Below are 19725 nucleotides of genomic sequence, written 5' to 3' on the forward strand. Positions count from 1 at the left end.
TTTGCAGAGATTTTACAAGAAAGAGAAACTGGGGGAGCCCAGGGTATTTTATTATTTCTGAAATGCAAATTGCAGAGAAGAAGGAATTTTTCTTTTTCATGAAACCTCTGTTGTTTTTCCATTCAGCCAGCTCTGAATGTAGCAATGCAGTATTTGTCTTTTGTTTAGGATAAGCATGTGATTGGCATTAAGTGTTTGAGCATGCATCTTTCTTTTATCTCATAAAAGAACTGTTTTCCATCTTTCTGTTCTGCTAAGTCATGTTGAGTATTTTATGCAACCTAAAAGAGTCTCTGTGTTCCTAATCTTGTTACCTGCTCTCTCAGCATTTATTCATTTTTCAGTTGCCTGTGGAAGTGGAAAGGTTAAGATACAGTAACTGGGCCCCCTGATGGCAAAATCTTTCCTTGTAAAACTCCTGCTTGCATTTTGCCCTCTATTTGCCTTTTTGTTTTGTGCACTTCAGCTCTAGGATAATCGCATATTATGTTACATTCAAGTCTTCTATTCTTCCACAGATGCACACAGCATGTTAATGGAAACAAAATACTGATATATATAGGCAAATTACAACAGATATACAGCTAACCCCTAAAATGCATGACATATTGTTATTGGTTGGGAAATATTGGCTGGTGTAAGTTATTCAACACAGAAAGTTTCCTGAAATTATCCATATTCTCTTTACTGAGTTTGTTGTAGCTGTATGTGTTTGTATACAACAGCATGTTACTGATGCATGAAATTCTTTATTTTGATACACAAAAAATGTTGTTTCAGCTTTGATTTTCTTCCCTGAGTTCTGTCACACCCTATTATAAAGCTTTGAGTAAAGAATGTTCCTTGTAAGGCAAGTTAGGTCTCCAGACTGCATGCTTTTACTAATTATTTTCTGTATTCTCTGTTAGATGGATACTCTTCAGGTTGGTCTTACTCTTATGCAAAATTGTCTTGATAGATGAGTAGCTCAGAGCAACATCTGTAATTTATGGATATAGAAAATGCATGCAGTCTCTCACTGTCTTTACAGATGTGCCTTAGGGCAAATGAAATGTTCAGATAATGGAAGGGCGGAGTGTTAATAAACCTCAGTCAGGAAGACAATACTTACTTCTTTTCTTTAAAATAAATTCAAACCTGAATTACAAATTACTTTTTAAAACATCTTTGCTGCTTTTTTTCTTCATACTATTGCTATTGTTAAATTCAATGCAAGATAATGTGCTTGAAGTGTAATTCAAAAATACAAGTAATTAGATTGGGATATTTGTTTTCCAAAATAGAATTGTCAGAAAAATCACTCAGACTCTATAAAAATGTAGACTAGTGCTTTTGACTAGTTGTTGGAGTCATTTAAATTTCTATTGGTGTTTGTTTCTGAGAGTCTATTACCATGTATTGGAAAATGACTGCTGCAGCATTAATAACATTGTTGCAGTCTGTAAAGACTGCGAAGAAAACGAACTACACAGAAATTGCTGTTTTGGAAAAAACCAGTGATCCGTATAGTCTTGTATCTTGTCTCTGACAGTAACCAATATGTGATGATTCAGAGGAAGAAATACATGCAGCCAATTGTGTTATAGTGTACTACAGAGGGAAATTTCTTTTGGCCCCAGATGGTGCTCAGTTTATGCCTTAAAGCATGAGGATTGATAGCTACTGTAAATTTTATCTTAGCTAGTGTAACCAAATTTGATTGCTCTTTGTTGTCCATAGTCTGCCCTTCACCTGGCCTTCAGAGAATTAGTGCTCTTCCTTACTGCTGGATTTATTGCTTTTACCTTTGTTGTTTTAAGCAGATGCAATAATGCAACTGAAAGACTTGTGCCACCATTTTAGGTGTCACAAACATTGTATTTTTTATCAGTAACAGGCCGGTTCAATACTATTTAGTTAAATTGAAAATACTACTTTTCAATGGGGCAGAGCAGATACTAGATTCACCATTGTGTCAGTTCTCTGCTATTCTAAAGATAGGAGCTTTAGTCATGGATATAATTGAAGATTATGCCTAGAACTGATGTTGTAACACTTCTGTGTCATTGCAGTTGCCTTGAAAGGATCAAAACTGGATTTGGAGCATTACCACATCCTGAAAATCTTGACCTCAGCAGCCTCCAAAGACTCTTCATAGTGTTCTTTCACTTCCTACATTCCTACTCTGGAGTGCAATGTGCTGTTAGAGAAGTGAATATTGTTCTGTTACTGTGATTACGTGACATTTAGACCAAAATTTATGGAAGAACCCTGGGTTCAGCTGTAACAGAAGCAGAGACCAAGTTCTTTGTAGCAAGTTTTGGTACATTTCATTTGTTGTGCACCCGTCTAATAAAACCCTGTAGTCTGAGAGGAGCTATCTGAGAGTCTGGTAAAATAGCTGTTGTAGACAAAAGCTGACCTTATTTTAGCCTGTCATTCATAATGCAAAACAGCAGAGGCCCTTGAAACTGTTTGCATTGATGCTGCTGCCCTTCAAGACCTTAGGTACAAGCTAGTTTGATGGAGAACAGTACTGCATGTCTTACTGGTTTTGTACATTGCCTTTTAGCAAGTCCCTCTCTGCATTCAGAGTAAGGCAGTAGATATGCAATTACTGTCCTTCTTGTCTTTGCCTCTGCAAGTGCAGAACAGTCTCTGACATCATTAAAAAAAGCAGCAAGTTATCACAGGAAGCAGATTTTGCTCAGCAGCTTGAAAACCTATCATTAGGTCCTGCCTTTCTGCCTTCCAAATGCATCCACCTGTTCAGTTTGCTCCTTCTTGAGAAATAATTAAACAGCTCAGGTCTCCTTGCCAAATGACCAGTCAAAGTCAGGGAATCTGGGTATCCTGAATGACAGTGGATCATCATAACAATCTTGGGAGAAAAAAATTTACTTTCTTACTGAAGGAAGGAGGTTCAGATTTGTTTTATACTCCTTCAGTATTACTGATTATGAATCTTCTGAAGAGATCATCTAGGTTTTAAATTTGGATGAAAAAATAAACGTTTTGTTGGTTGGTAAGCAGCAGTTGTCATGTGGCCAATCTCTGAACCTCAGCTGATCAAATCCAGCAGGAATTGTCCTTGAGTTGTCAGGCTTTACGAGCTGGAACATTGCCTCCTCCTTTACAGTAGATTCTAATTCTACCAGCACTGCAGCAGTTGAATACTCATTCAAAGTGATGACATTTTATATACTAGTGAGGTAGTTCTTCTTTGTCCTGTGAAGGAAGGGGCTTTTGGTGGTGATAACCTGCTGCCTAAACTTTGGAAAATGCTTCTGTCAACCTGGACTTCCACTTGGTCCTCATGGGCTTGCGTGGTCACATCCTCTCACCCCAACTTACCATTCTGAGCTGAGAAACAGGACCATAGCCACACAAGTAGAATTCCTTCTGAAGAAAACTTCAGGTTTTCTTCTCTAATACTCCTACTTTCTTCCAGCCCATACTGGCTGCACAATGGGCCATCTGACTTGAAGCCATCTGGCTATGCAGCTGGAAATCTGGATACAGCAGTCTCTGCACTCAACAACTGCAGAGGTACAGTGTCCATTTGCAAACATGCTATGTGACAATTGGAAATTACTGGATTTTTTCAGATGATAAATGCAGTGTTTTATACTAGCAGATGAAATGAAAAATTCTGCTAGCTAGATTTGCCAGATTTCCTCACTCTTGATCTTCCATATAGGTCCACAGAACATTTTTGAATTGTTCTCAGATGTGATTCCAAGGCACTGCAGTCAGTGGACTGCATACTTTGGAGTAAAAAAAAATCAGTTTGGTGTGGTTTAAAGATGAGATGCAGAGACATACAAACAAGAAAAACATTTTTAAGCCTTTGGTGTGCAAATTGTTTACTGAGAAAATCCAACATTTCAGCAAAGCTCTTGCTCTTCCACTTGCTGTCTGATACACTTTCCATACTCTTAACTGCTTCATATTCCTCCTCATTTTAATTAATTTTTGTATGTTTGTATACAAGTCGCAAAATTCAGAGATCCCTAGGCCATAGTTGTAAGAAAAAAGTATGGTTTATACTGAATAATGTAGATAAGTGTGAGGAGGTTAATGTGAATCCAGGACCTTCTTCAAATCTCTCAGTTCAGGTTTGTAGTAAGCCTTGGTACATGCTGGCTGGGCTTTTGTAAAATGGTCAAATAACGAAAAAAAGATGTGTGGGGTGGTTGAAATCTCAGGGGGGTCCTGCAGTGGCTCTTACACAGCTGCAACAAGACATGCCTGCCTCTTCACCTGGTCATGCCACGTTTCTTTCACTTTGATGGAGTACCACCCTGGGCTGTGGGAGTTTCCAACAGGGGGACTACAGGAAGTCTTTCAAATTGAGCTCTCCTCAGCATATCCTGGCCAACTTCAGGCAAATGAAGATGAATAAAAATCTTCCTTGCTTGGTCCCATGCAGTATTTTAGACACCATTTTCCTCAGCGTGGTTGCTTTGACTCAACAGACCCTCCTCAGTACAGAGGCAAATTCTTGTCTCTGGTGTCAGGAAGTTTCCCTATTCCTGTTGACCACAGGGTTCAGCTCTGCTGTGGAAGTGAGATGCTGCAAGTCAGCTGTGTGATTGCATCTTTCTGCTGCCTGAAAAAGTGGGCTCTCTGCCCACCTGTTCAGCAGAGCTGCAGGAATCCCAGGGCAACAGCAGCTCCCACTGCATTTCAGAAAGCTGTGACCAATACCTCACACGGCTCTGCTAGCTTCAGAATTAATGGCATTGTGGCATAATCGCACTATTCAGGCAGGGCTTAGAAAGGGGGCCTAGTGCAGGGCTGCTCAATGAGTTAACAAATGCTCATGGAATGAGGTGGGGAAATTCTCTAGGTAGGATAAGAAAGTTGTTGTTTTGCATCATGTCCCAGCCAAAGCTGTGAGAAAGAAAAGAATATTCTTTCTCTCACTGGTATGTTTTAACCTCCCTTTGCAGGGATGGGGCTCATGCAGTGAGAATGCTGGGTTGCTGCAGGTTACTCAGGAGAGGGCTTATTGTGCAAGCATCAAGTTTCAGCAATGCTGGATTTTGTTTGGGATTTTTGTTTTTTTAAAGCACCATAACAACCATGTTAAATTGATTTGTGTGAGCCATGGAAGATGTTCAATGAGAAGAAGGCCAATTGTTCATCAGTCTATCTTTTTCTCCTGTCCCTATGTGTATTCAGGGAATCTCAGACCTTCCAATAACACCAGAAACACAATCACATGGTGTGGTATGATTTGTGTTTGATGCACTGCTATGGTTTGAAAGACAGGTGTCTCCTAGGAAAAGCAAGAGCTTCCCTTGGATTGGAGAATGTAAACCCCCTCCCTCTGAATTAGTACAATTTTGAAATTAAGGGGCTCTCAGACAAAGATATGGGGATAGGAATAACAGTTCTTTACTAGTATATATAACAAGACAAACAAAACACCAACTATGGAATTAATAACAAGCAGAACAGGAACCCAGTTCCATCCTCTCAGCCGCAGGCACGTTCCCTTTGGTGCAGTTCCTGTCACAGCCGGCAGGGAGCGCTGGTGGCTCCCGGCGGGCAGGGCAGGTGCGATGATTCCCCCGTGGCTGCAGGGGGCGCTGTGGCGCGAGCTTGGGGAGCACGCGGGAATGGCGGCTGTGTCCAAGGCGGGAAGGGATGAAAAAGAGAAGCTTTGCCTCACGAACCCTGGAGCAGTGTCGGTCCCAGTGCTCCAGCAGGACTCTCGGGAACAGCAAGCTGAAACGGCATAGTTGAGATCATGGTGTCAGGCCCAGACAAGCTGTACTAAACACACTTTGGAATTTGCTCTCAAAGTTAAATATCCTTCCTGGAAAATAGCTGACTTATTTTCTCTTCCTTCAGAGTTTCTTCACTTTTTTTCAGTGTGTGCTATGCTTAGTTAGCTGTACTTGTAGGGTACATATGTTACATCTATTCTCATTAGTGCCTTGGATTTTTTTAGGAATAAGCACACTATCAAAAACAACCAACTTCAGACATTGTACACAGAAGTAATTTGCTTCATTACCCTGGAATTCTTCCAGAAAAGATCTGCATGTCTTTTGATTCACTAGTCTGTCTTTATTAATCAGTGTTGTTCCCCAAGACATGCCGTCAGTATTCCTGTGAAAATGTCCTCTAATGCAGTAAAAAGGATTAGCATCCATTAATCTTTTCTAAATTGCTTTTTTCTACTTTTGATTGCTGAAATGTGATAAAGTAAATAAAATTGCACACGTTTCTTGCTTCTCTCATATTTCATGGATATTGTTATTACTTACTGTACTTATAAATAAATAAAGGCCAGCACATTCACACACATACAATTGAAAGTGTCAGCCTGAGTCCCTTGCTGCTGCAAGCTGTAACATATCAAGCACCACCATTAATGTAGTGACTGTTTTCTACTGGATAAGACACTTTGAACAGTTTCTTCTTTTGCTGTGTCAATGCAGCAGTGATTGGCTTCTGCAACCAAATTGTCCTAATCTGACACTTCTAATGTTCAACCCAACCAGTTCATAATGTGTTTTACTCTTTTGTCACCTTTTCTTTTCCCTTCAGGTAATATCCCAGTTTTCTATCAGTCTAAACATCTCATTTTCTCTGTCCTTCTCTTTGCAAACAGCAGCTTCTTGTTGCTGGTTTTCCTTTGCATAGCTGTCTACCAGCTAGAGTTCTAAATTGACATATAATTTCCTCTGGAAATGCTTTATTCAACCTACCTATATAAGACTGACTGAATTTCTTCGTCTAAAATATAGTTTATCTTTCCATGTCAATCTGTAGAACACTGTAAATTTTAGCCCACCTTGCATTTAGGTACATGTCACTCATTAACCATCCTTTCAAAATTTCTTCTAAATTCTCCCATACTCCTGAGGTCAAACTTACAGGACTGAATTAATTAATATTATTTTCCTATTCTTAATGCAGACATTACTTATACTATTCTCAAGTCAAATGATATGGCTTCTAACTGGATAGGCTATAATAAAAATACTTGCTACAAAGCCATAGCAGACAACTATTTCTGTGATGTATCATTGTAATGGATCTGTGAAAATGAAAGGTGTAGTTCTGTCTAGCTTTATTTTCTGAAAGAAACTTCTAATCATGGTAAGGTGAAAGAGCTCAGTTGTATGCAATATAGATGAGAAATTCTTGTCTGTTTATTTTTACTTACCCCTTAGTCTTTTCTAGTGTATACATGGGTTTTCATTTCAGTTGCTGTTTACCAAAACAGATCTTCTTGGAATAAGAATGGAAACAAAATGAATAATACGGTGGTTTCTGTTAAAAAATAAAGAAGTCAACATTTGTCATTTTACACATAAAGGAAAATTACTTTGGTATCTCACTTCTCACCAGCTAAGTTGGTAACAGCAATTGAGAAGCACTGAAATGATGTTCTTAAAGGGCTGTTTTCATTTTGATAGGGCTCTTTTCCCTGCATTTTACCAATTTTTGAGCATTCATCAACCATCTTGAATGTGACCTGACATGGCAGTACATGTTATAATCATTTTATAGTATCTTTTTTACATAGGGAATATGATGATAAGTTATGCCAGCTGTGTATTCATTTCCATTGTGGTCAGCTGAATCTAGTCCCCATATCAATCTAATTTAATTACTTTGATGGGAATTCTTTTTTTTAACTCTCTTCTTCTTTGTTTGATGATGAACTTAACCTTAGAAAAACAGAATGTCATCTTTTGAATTGAGATTACGAATGGCATTTAGAAAAGACCTGTTCTCTTTAAGAAAAAGCTGTGAATTCTCTAATAAACCAAGGCAGTGTTGGGGAGCACTGCATTACATTTTTTTTCATAGTGCTGCTATGTTGGTTTCCCATGGTATTAGGTAGAGAATTGTTGTTCAGGAACAATTTAGGAACAGAGTAAGTGTAGTTCTGCATCACTGGGAGTCCATCGGTGAAGGTGTTTAGCAATATGCTGACATCAGGGAAGTTACTGCCAGATGGTTCAACTAAAGACCAAAGCATATTCTTTGATTTCACTCCATCTTCCATTTTAGTTTTCAGTTTGCTGCATATGGATTTCTCACATGATGGGGTCTATTTAAGGGGCAGTCGGACTTATTTCGACTGAACTGTGCACATGGATATAGTAAGCAAAATTTGGCCCACTTTGTTTCAACTTACTGTGTCTTGTAGAAATATCCTTGAGCCAAAAATTTTCCACATTTAAAAATGTTCAGATCAGCATTTGCATTTCTTTCCTTTTTAAGAGCTTTGAAAAAGGGTAGAAAAAGAAAATCTAAGTATGGTTATCATCTAAATTGCATTGAGTGATTGACTCTGTAATAACAGAAATTTCTAACAGAAACACATAAACTCGTATAAAAGTTCAGTGAAAAGATATGATTTATAATAACTTCTCAAACCCCAATTTTACATTGATAGCAAATTAAAAATAGTAGAAAAAAACTTTGTTGGCTTTGTTACTAGCTGGTAATGCAGAATCCATGCACATATTTAATACATTTTTAAATAGAAAGGACAGTTTGATAAATGTGTGTGCCAGTATTGCAATCACACACAGAATGGACAGCTGTACTATCATTTCCCCCATCAGTAATGCAGGGTTTACAATCATATTAGACACTAATGTAAATGTCTTTATGTTTTTCCTTTGCTTAGATCTAAAATTATTTAGCTAATGGATTCTTTATTGCATTATGCCTTGTGGTTGTGCAGCTTGTTTAATTTGGTACCTTACCTACCATTTTCCATTGTAGGTGAGAAGACCATATAGTGTAGAAAGCTGTTATTTAATACAATTTTTGAAGCCTTGACAAGGTGTTTTGTGTTTCAGAGATCTCCATCTCAGGTTAAATATTTGCATGGCTTTGCAGATACATGTTCTCATGGACATATAGCTTCTCATCTGTTGGAGTATCGTACCTGAGGAAGATGAGAATTTAAAAGCTATGTAAAACATCTTAAAATTTATTTTGGAAAGATTTCTAATTCTCTAAAGACAGCCCAAAAATATTCATGATTTTATTGCCCCTCAGAAGTGACCAGCCATGTTTCTTGACTGGATCTCATGCTTCCTTTATGGATAGTCACAATATTATTATCTAATAATAAGCAAAATGGAGTTTAATTGTCTGTAGACCTTGCAGCCTTTGTGTAAACCTTTGAAAAGATTTTAATGTACAAAGAGCGGTTAGCACTGGGCACTCCTAAAATATACTGTATTCTTGCAGTCTGGCAAGTACCTAGCAGTCCAGATAAGCTTCATAATGTGATGTTGAATTTTCCTCGCTTGTCTTGGGACAAAAAAAGCTGGCAATGGGTTGCAATTCCTTTTGGTACTATATTTGGTAATATATTGTTACAGAAATCTGCGAAGTATAATTGAGCTTTGTTGAATGCAGAGATGAACTTACCCTCCTATATTAATCTTTCTCTGCAGGTATTTTTTCATATTAGTTACAGGACAGTCAGATTTTCTAAACTATCTAAGTGACATAAGATCACAGATTTCATTCAGAATCAATTTTCAAGTCTCAATTTTTCTTAAAAGCAAACAAACAAACAAAAAAACCCCACCAACAAAAAAACCCCTCTAAACAAATTCCAGATGTACTTTAGAAAAACTCAGGGGAGTTGATTTCATGTCTGCTTAGCCTTTTAAAGGCAGTGTGGGAAGTTGTCATTACCTCCAAATCCCAGCTTCTTATGCTAAAAGTAGCAGCTGAAACTTACGCTTTTCTGACTTGAGACACCTCATGAGCCTGTATTCCCAGCTTCTTACTGCTGCAGTTCCCACACTTCTCAGCTATGGAGTAGTCTAGCAGCACTGATTTACTTGAAGGAAATCCCAGCACTGATTTACTTGAAGGAAATCCTGAAAAATCTGTTTGGTAGGAAACACAGATAATTTGAATTTTTATTCCTTTAGGGAACAAATGTTCCCTAGATATGTTCTGAAGGCTGGTATTTGTCCTGGTTTGAAGGACAGGTGTCTGCCAATAAAGGCAGAAGCTTCTCTTTGAAATGGAGAATGTAAACCCTCTTCCTCCAAATTATTATTATAAATTTGAAATTAAGGGGCTCTCAGGCAAAGATAGGGGAAATAGGAATAACAGATCTTTACTAGGAAAATTAAAATAGAAATACAGTATTACAAAGAAAAATCCCAACCTTAAGAGAGTCAGAATGCAACCTGACACCCTGTCAGTCAGGGTGTTGGTAGCAGTCCCATTAAATGGTGGCTGCAGTGCTCCTGCAGTGGCAGATGTGGTTCAGCTGAAGCAGTGGTCCTGCAGAAAGGTGCAGTTTTCCTCTGAGGTTCCAGAGATGATGTGGAAAGGTCTGGTGTTCCTCTGGAATCCAGTGGAAACACGGATAACTTGCTGTTCAAAATCTCAGTTTTTATCTAAGTAGGAAAGGCTTGGCTCCTCCCCCTGATTGGAGCATCTCCCAATGGGATGATGTAATTTTATCAGTCATACAGTAGGTCTTAATGGACCAGGAGCAGATGATATCTTCTTGGAGGGATGGATGGGTTGTGGAAAAGATAAAGATGATTGCCTCACCTTGTCTTAAAGATGGCCCATTAGCAGATAGTGTGTGCCACATAGATAAGGAAATCACTACCCCATCCAGGTTCAACAGATGGTGATAGAATACACATTTCTGGCCACATCAACTCAACACAGTATTGTAGTAGAAACATGAGAATTGCAACCCAGCTATGCTCTGAAGTCCTTTAGATGATTTTTGGAAATCCTATGCTGAAATCTCAGTTTTGCATAGGTAGATTTCTCTGGCTGCATTCAAGAAGGATCAGAAGCAGGAAGCAGTTATTGCCAAGTTTTCTGTGCCAAGGAGAAGATCATGTATTAATGAGCTAAATTTGAACTTTCCTTCATTTTACCATTTGTGATCATTATTATTGCCTATACTAGAGTAATTATCAGTCTGGCCAATGCTGCAGCTATTAAGTTTTATCATTGGAGAGATGCAAATATAGAGGCAGAAAAGTACTGTCCCAACTTAATCCATGTATTCTGACATCAAGGCAAAAATTGCCACTTTTCAGTATAAGAAACTTTGCTTGTAAAATAAATTTTCTCTGTCTCTCTGCTTATCTTAGGTGATTCCATGTCTACTCATAGTATATCCATTCAGTGTTTCAGAAAAAGAGTGGTGGGTGGTGCAGTGCAGAGAAGAAACAGAGAAAAAAAAAAAATCAGGTGTTTGTGCTAGCAATTGCAGAGTTCAGTGTCACTAGACCTGGGAGATTTTTCCAAAAATTAGTCACGAGAAATGAGCTCTTTCTTTTGCAGCCCTTGGTCTTTCAGCTGAACTATAGATGTTTACAGAGCTGTTCTTAATGACATAGAATAATGGTTCAGAATAAAAAAGTTCCGATTACAGAACGTAAGAAACAAGGAGAAAAGAAATCAAGTTTGCTTGAAGACCGAAGGTCCTGCATTCTTAGGAGAGGAAGATAAAGAAAGAGAGATCTTGTTACATTGTGGCAGTTTTTGGTAGACTATGAAAGTGAAGATTTTCTAATTATCAGGAGGCTGGGGGGGAGAGTTGTGTGTTTTTGTGTTTTGTTAAACAATTGAGAATTTCAAGTGAGAGGAGTAGCTGTTACATAATATCTAGCACAGAAAGACCCCAAGGTTTCTGTGCACTTCCCTTGAAATGGAGTCAAGCTGGGGTAAAGCACTTATGTTTCTATGTTTCTTAAAATTACTTTTCAACATGCTGAATGGTTCTGGAATCTCAGGGGAGCAGTCTAGGCCAGACTTGACAGTGGAGTTGCATCATAGGCTGCTGTCCCAATGGAGATGGGAATAAGCAGACAGCTTCCATTAGAGACCACTGTTGAGATTACAGCAGCTTGTCAGAAGTACTGTTTGCATTCCAAAGAGTAATTGCACATCACTAGAACATGTCCCTCTCTGTCACATGGCAGAAAAAGTTAATATTGGCTCGGCAGGGAAAGGAAAGAGAATTGTTTACTGCAAGTGGGAAAAGCTTTAGGCCGGTATTTCTATCCCATGATGTATTCTCACTCCTTCCTTGTGGAAGCCTTTAAGAACTTGTACACTTTTATTCCCAATGATTTACAGACTTATATGTTTTCTAAGTCTTGAATCTAAATCGCTGTTCTGGTTTGTTGTGGGTTTTTTGTTGTTGTTGTTTCAAAGCCAAGGTTCTCCAAACTTCAGCTGTTTGCTTGGGGAAAACCATTCCACTGCCTATTACATTTTATTGTGAAGCAACGTTTTCCCAATGATCTGATTTTTCTTGATTTCTTCCTGTAAATGCTTAGATCCTTATCTTTATTTTAACCCACAGATTTCCTAGTTTCACGTCTTCAAATATTTGTAGATTTTTTGTAAGCTGTTATGTCCTCTTCATTTTAGGTCTGTTGGACTATTTGGATGTCTGCCCTGTGAATCCTATTATTTATTTTCCCACATTAAGGTGATTGGCACTGAATCCATAGTCCTAAAGTGATCCTTTCCTATGTACATCTTCTGCTTACACCTCTGTTTGTACAGCCTAATCTTTCATTTGATTTGTTGCCAAAGTGCTTGGCAAATTTGTCTTTCACAAATACCTTTTGCAGGTCATTCCTAAAAGTTTCCTGCCTTCCTCTGGTGCCAAAATGCCAGTTGCCTAATTTAAAGTCTTCAAGCACATTAGAGTAGTGAAATGATTGAAAAGTTTATTGGGTAGCGGAAAGCTTCCAGGCTAATAGTTTTGCATTCATAGGTGATTGCAAGGAATGGAAGGTGGGAAGAGAAGAATATCCGGGTAATATCTGTACCTAAGGAAAACTTATGGTAGCCTGTGACTGCTGTAATGAGCCTTGGGGCCACTGGCAGGTGGCATCTTTCAGCTCCTCTGCCTTACCCTCAGGATGGACCACCACGAAGTAGCTACAGGATGAGTAGTAGAGTGCAAAAGCTAATTTAAAACGGCAGCTGCATTTTCTTCCCTGTTTTTGCCAAATATTTTGTGATTAGCATTGCTGCTCCCTGAGTGCTCACCTTTTGGAGGGCACAGGCCTCAGCTCAACAGCAGTTCACACACCCTTTGTAACTGCATAGGTACTGCTAAGCTTTATTGCAGCTGGTGTTCACTTGGCCGGTTCTGTACAAGGGTCAACAACCTTGCACAATACAATATGTCCCTTTTCTTAATAGCTATAGTACATTTCCTCCTGGTTTTCAAATTGTATCTTCTTTATATCTCTAGCTGAAACTGCTGTGTTCCCTAAATCCTGATGTGGGATTTGTTTTACTCTAAAGCATTTTGTGGGAGTCCAGAGTATTCCTCTGGCTTCCCTGGAAGGTTTAAGACCCCCCTGGCGGGGTCCCCAAAGACCCTCGAATGAGACCCAGGTGTCTCAGGGGCTGGATTTAGCTCCTTGGAACAATTTACCAACATTGAGAGAAGAAATGCAAGCCGCAAAAATAAATAGAGTGTAAATTAGACTGTTAGAATGTAGAATTAGCAGATTTCTAGAATGTTTGTGATAAGGGACACGTGGCCAACATGGAGAATTGGGGGTGTGGATACCTCTTCCTCCTTCTTCTCCGTGTCATCCATGCTGGGTGACACGCTGGCACTTTTAGATAGGATGAGAACAGATCTGGACCATGTAACAAGATTGTATTGTATTGGGGGTCATTTGTAAATACCTAGTACGTAATTTAGACTATAAAAGATAAGTCCTGCCTCTGCCAGGCAGATTCTGCCCTGGACGTCTAGCGAGCAGACCGCTGTTCGCTGGACAAAGCATTCCTGAGATAAGGAAGAATAAACAACCATGAAAACCTCTAAGAACAGCCTCCTGCAGTCTCTCATTGATGGGCATTGGAAAGAGCTGGGTTCCAGACCACCTGCATGTCCTCCAGAGGTGATCTCAGGTCTAAGGAGACACCTCGGGATGTGACAGCATTTGGGGTGTTTTACCAGTCTGTGTTTCCTTAGCCTATTTCTCAAGGCATTTTCATTACTGTAAGAACAGTAGTGAGATAAAATATAAAGGGGACTTGCAAGAAAGATTAAGAGAGGATTTTTTACCAAGACTTCTAGTAACAAGACAAGGAGCAATGGTTTTAAATTAAAAAAGAGTAGAATTATATTTGACATAAAGAAGCTTTTTTTTTTTTTTTTTTTTTTTTATGAGAGTGATCAGACACTGAAACAGATTGTTGTGGATGTAGTTTTGTTGGAAATGTTCAAAGTCAGGTTGAATGGAGCTTTGAGCAACCCGATCTAGTGAAAGATGTTCCTGCCTATCACAGAGGGGTTGGGCTAGATGAAATTTAAAGGTCCTCCCCAACCCAAACCACTTTATGATTCAGTTCTGAAATTAATTCAGCCTATTTGACAGGTATCTGGGTCTGTTAATTGTTCAGGGGTGTAATGTTTAATGTCCTGCTCAAGTTATCTGAATTCAGTACTTTTTTTTTCTCAGCCCAGCAAGACTTGGGATAAAACTGTTTTCTTTCTGGGTACTAATGCTTGATTCAGCTGTACAGGTTCTCACTGCCTCTTTTGTGAGCTTAGGAGGATTGTATTTGGGAAGTGCTTGTTGCACCTTGGGTATTTTGTCATATGCTTCTGTACAAATTAATGTTTTGTGCTGTGTTTGCTTAGCTAGAAGAAGCAAGCATTTCAATTTCAAGCCATTGGACAGACTGTGTGCTCAATCCAAACCTCCTTTTACCATGCTGCATTTCTCTCCTTGATGGCATTTTTATTTACCTTACTCAGTGGAGTTGGGCCAGGCCCAACTTTCTGCCCAATTATGTGTCTCAATGTTTTTCAATTTCACATCTTAAGCAGAGCTCAGACTTGTTCCTCCATGCTGGGATCAAGTTCTGTCACTGCAGGTTCTTGCTATGCATTTCATTTGGGCTTATAATGAGCAGACACAGTGCAGCTACATCTGGAGGTGAAACAAGTGGGGTCTGCTGCAGATGTTGAACATCTTCTGAGCAGCGTGCAGGGTTTCTGCTCCTCCAGCAGATTCTTCCTTTTCCATGCAGCATCACAGAAATTAGCAGGGCTGAGCACAGAGATGGATTGGAAAGTTTAGTTTCTGGGCGCTTGATTTGTCTCTGCATAAGGTGGTGTTGAGGGGGCACAGCCTATGGTGTCTTAAGCATAAGTCTTTCTATTTCCTCCAGAAGTGTTCTTTCTTTCCCTACCAGCAGCACATAGGTCAGTGTTCAGAGTGTACTAATTGCCTAGACATGGACAACTAAGTTGGGGCAAAACATCTGATCACTTCTCTAAGGAAAGCAGTCCAGTCTGGTCCAGTGTTACATCCCAGATGTTTGCTGGGATGGTTAAGCTGGTCATAGGATGTGGCTCATAAGCTGACCTGGCTGATTACTGTAACCAGAGAGACTTAACCATCTGAATGGGATCTGGGTGTCAGGCAAGCATGGGAACGAGACAGGAGATGTGGGAATGGCAGGAGTTGAGATGAGTGCAGCATCTCTGCTTTCCCTGGAACCTTTTGAGATATCAGCCTAACTCAGTGTCTCCTGAGGTTTTAGCATCTCATCAGGATGCTGGGAGAGGCAGACCACCTTTCTCCTGGCCACTTGTTTCCCTTGTGCTGGCAGCTAACTGACCCCCTTGAGCCAGCTGAACTCCCTAAACCTCCGGAAAATAAATGGTTTCTAAAAATGTGAGCTCTCCAGATGTCTCAGCAGATCAACTCACCACTAGATCCATTTTCACAGGGCAGCAGAGAGTGTCTTGTAGGAGCAAGGCTCAGACTGACTGACTGTGAAACAACCACCTTCCCTAGCTCCTGCCCCCAGGCTGAGGTTTGGTGCTTGAGCAATGCCTTTAGACTGCCTCAAAACCTAAGAAAACAATAATTCACTTATTTAGCTGCACCTGGTGTAGGACTATTACAAGAGCTGCTTTGACATTCCTTCTATGTTTTTGACAGAATAGTTACTGTATTTTTTAAGAAGCATCTTAGCATGCACATGGCTTTATAATTTACAAATTACATATATCTAGCCCAGAACATTAAATTTTTTATTCAGACACTGTGATGCATTTTTGTACTACTTTGTTAGAGTATGAATTCTCAGTCTGAAAAATAATGTTGTTGTCCCAATTTCTGCTGCTGGAGGTTGGTCATATAGGACTGTCCTCAGCAGAAGACAATGCTGCAGTTCATACCAACAGTTCAGCTTTTATGCAGTAATAGTTAAAAGAAAAAAAAAAAATCATTTATTTACTGGCCAATTATCCAATATTTTAAGATTGGTCTTCACTGAAAGATAAAATGAAGAGAAATGCAAAAGGAAAATTAGGTCATTAATGTACTCTGCTTCTAGCTTTCACTTCATTTGATTGTAAATTGTTTGCAGTAAAATTGCAAATCAATAGCTTGCATAAAGCACTATGAATTCCTTCAACATTAGATTTAAATGAGGAAGAGTTGGACCTCTAACCTTCATGGAGTATAACTGTAGCTGGATGCATTCCTGGGGACTTATTATCCATTCCTCTATATTATGTGCTTGAACTCCTAATTGCTCAGGGTTCAATGCACTTTGAGATGCTGGAAAACGCCTAGGAAGATGTGAGATGAAAACCTAGGCAGTGGCATGCTCTTTCTACCAAACACAGACATCAGAGGATGTGCAACATCTCACAGCAGGCTTCCAAAAAGGAATGGCTCTCAGGAAACCATGCTGCTTTCCAAGAGTGGTGCAAAATTTACATCCTGAGCTGGCAGAGAGACAAGGGTTACACTGAAAGTAGGTTTTCCACATTTTGTAAGAAGAGCAGATTGAAATAGCAGGGCTTCCATCCCTCCTGGAAAAGAAAAATACTGCATGAATTTCACAGTTAGTTGTCTCCAGCCTCTTACCAAGTACAGTAGAAGTGTCCTAAAATGCAGGCAAGGTAAATTTTGCTTTAGCATAAGATATTACTTCTTCATTTCTTTTCTGACTAGGGTAATTTCTTTCTGTTTATCACACAGTTACTCATTGCCTGTAAAGCAGTGTCTTTTGTTTCACCTTTGCTGCTTTTACCAAAAGCCAAAACGATAGGAAAAAGAATCTTTATGGACAAAATCCTGAATTTTTAGAGAACACCCATGGAGAGAAAGAGAGATCGAGATCCTTTTATAGAGGGTCTGTTGGGTGTGTGGTTGTTATGGCCAGCCTGGAGAGAAAGGTTGGTGGCTGAAGGGATGACTGGGTGTGCTCCTGCTGACCAAGTGTTTGGGAACAGGGTGTTTCTGTGATGCAGAAAATTTAAGTTCTTGTTTGTGTGCATAAATAACTGGCCTCAGGTACTGATCAGAGTTAACTTGTCTGGAAAATCAAAGATTAAAGGAACTTTTGTCTTTGTGTCACAAGGATTTTGTCTGCATTGTGCTGTCTGATAAATCAGATTGCATAATGGTGGTGTCATGTGGAATTTTGGATTTTCTAAGAGCAAATCAGAATATGCTGATATTTTTTCAAGGTTTCTTTTCTTCTCTGGTGAACTCATTATATCTATGGAAGAACTTCTGCGCCCTTTCCTATTGGGTTTAGCTGCCTTTGTCTGCTATGTGGTGGCTCCTGTTAGCTATGCAAGGTACTCGTCTGGTTGTTAGTAGGAAAGGCTTCTGCACCTCAGACATTTCAGATACAATGCTAGTCACATGTCCTGCTTTTTGAACTTTGAACCTCTGTCTAATTCTAACTTATTTTTTCTGATCCAGCGATCCTTCAGCCTGGAAAGGATGAGCAGGAACACTCACCTATTGTCAGCCTGGTTCAAGCCATGGGGGAAGCAGTGGCTGCTGTTCTGCTCTGTTTGTAAAACAACAAGCAAAACCAAAATGCTTGGATAGAACAAACAAAATTTTTTTAAAAAGTGCAACTCTGTAGCAAATAGTATTTAACTGTCTCACTGAGTAAATGCAGCCATACAATCTGTGAGTATGGTATGCACAGTTTGGGCTGTGTATTGAGTGGGAATACATTTACAGGGTGAGGAGGCTACCTGCAATTGTTAACAGTATCATTAAGATGAAATGAAACAAGAAGATAAAAGATTCAGGGGCTTGGGTTTGAGTTTTGTTGGTTTGGCTTGTTGTTATGAGTGTTTTATTCGGTTGGTTTTGCCGTTTTTTGTTCTGCAAAGATGGGGAATGTCTTATCTATTACTTTGTTGCTCTGGACACTGTGTCCTTCTTAATAGTTGCTTTTTCTTTTGAGTGATGTTGTTTTAGGACAACGCAGAAGCCAAGTCTCAGATGTCTATGGTTTTTTTCAGTGGGATATATTGTGTCACTAGAACAGTAAAATCTCAGCAGCACCAGCATGGTGTACCTGGTCCACAGTCACATCCTACACTGCCTCCTGAGCTTTTATTGCTTACACTGTCAGTGAATATTAAGAATTAGTAAGCAATGTGCACTAGATTATTTTAGACATGGTTTCTGTATTATTCCTAAGATCCTCTGACAGACCATGCTATCCCAGCTGTGCTGTGTTGGTAGTAGTGGAAGGAATATCAGCCACTCTTGTGGAGTTTGGAATACAGGTTCGATTGCAGCCTCAAATTCTTATTTATTATACAGAGCTTTATAAAATAGGTATCTGTCAGGATAATCAGTTTTTGTCCAGAGGTGAATATTCTAAAAGTTTGCTAACCAAAGTAACTTCCAAATACTGCATAGATTTAGAAAATCATGTATTACCTATGTTTCATAATACGGAGTGTTTTCAAAATTACCTTTACATACTAGATTTCCTTAGATGCAAGAAAATATAATTTTTAAATAAAATATTATATTTTGTCAGGAAGCAGAAAGAATGCTTGATGAGTACGGAATTAGACAATGCTTGTTGCTCAGGTGCTTGTGAAATTGGTGGTAGACTAGTCTGTGATTAAGAGGGCCTGATCCTGCTGCTGCTGGACCATTTGAGTTATATGTGGACCATGGGTAGACAAACATTAGATGAGAAAAATAAATTAATGATTTTAAATTAATTTTTCTGAGTCGTCTATATTTGCTTCTCATCTGGCTTATGTATCTCCTATATATCTTGTATGTGCAGAGGGGTGTGAAAAAGACTCCAGCTTGCCAACTCACATCTTGGAATGAGGGAAGAGAGGAGAGCTGGCTCTGACAGTTCAAAGCAGAGATGTTCATGAATGGAGAAAGATGAGAAAGATAAAAATTCGGAAAATAGGGAGATGAATGGTAAAACATAAAAATAAAAACATAGGGAACAGGACAAAAGACTAAAGGAAACACAAGGAAATTGAAGTGCAAGTGTCAAAGAAAATAGTAACTAAGAGGCATAAACAGAGGAAAACAGAAAAATTGTGTAGTTGTCAAGTCTTTTTTTTTTTTAAATATGTAAAGCTCTACATGTTCCAAGATGAGAATGTGTATTTATAGAAATGAATATGTAGTTTGAGCCTTTTAAAATTCAGGCTGAAGTCTTGAATTTTTCAAATCAAACTGGAGACTTACAAGCTTTGTGGAGCTACATCCCTTTTACAAGATGAACACATTAGTGGTATCTCACACAAAGCATTCCTCCTCCTTATTGCTCCTCTACCCTGGGTTGTCCATATTGTGCCATATGGCCAACAGCAATAAACAGTGAGGCCTCAAGAGCTGATTCTGCTTGGAAATGACTGTCCATGAGGAGCTAAGTCCACACATACCAGTTTCCGGGTTTGAAATC

Source organism: Oenanthe melanoleuca, chromosome 4 (genome assembly GCF_029582105.1).
Source record: "Oenanthe melanoleuca isolate GR-GAL-2019-014 chromosome 4, OMel1.0, whole genome shotgun sequence".
In the NCBI taxonomy this organism is placed as follows: domain Eukaryota; kingdom Metazoa; phylum Chordata; class Aves; order Passeriformes; family Muscicapidae; genus Oenanthe; species Oenanthe melanoleuca.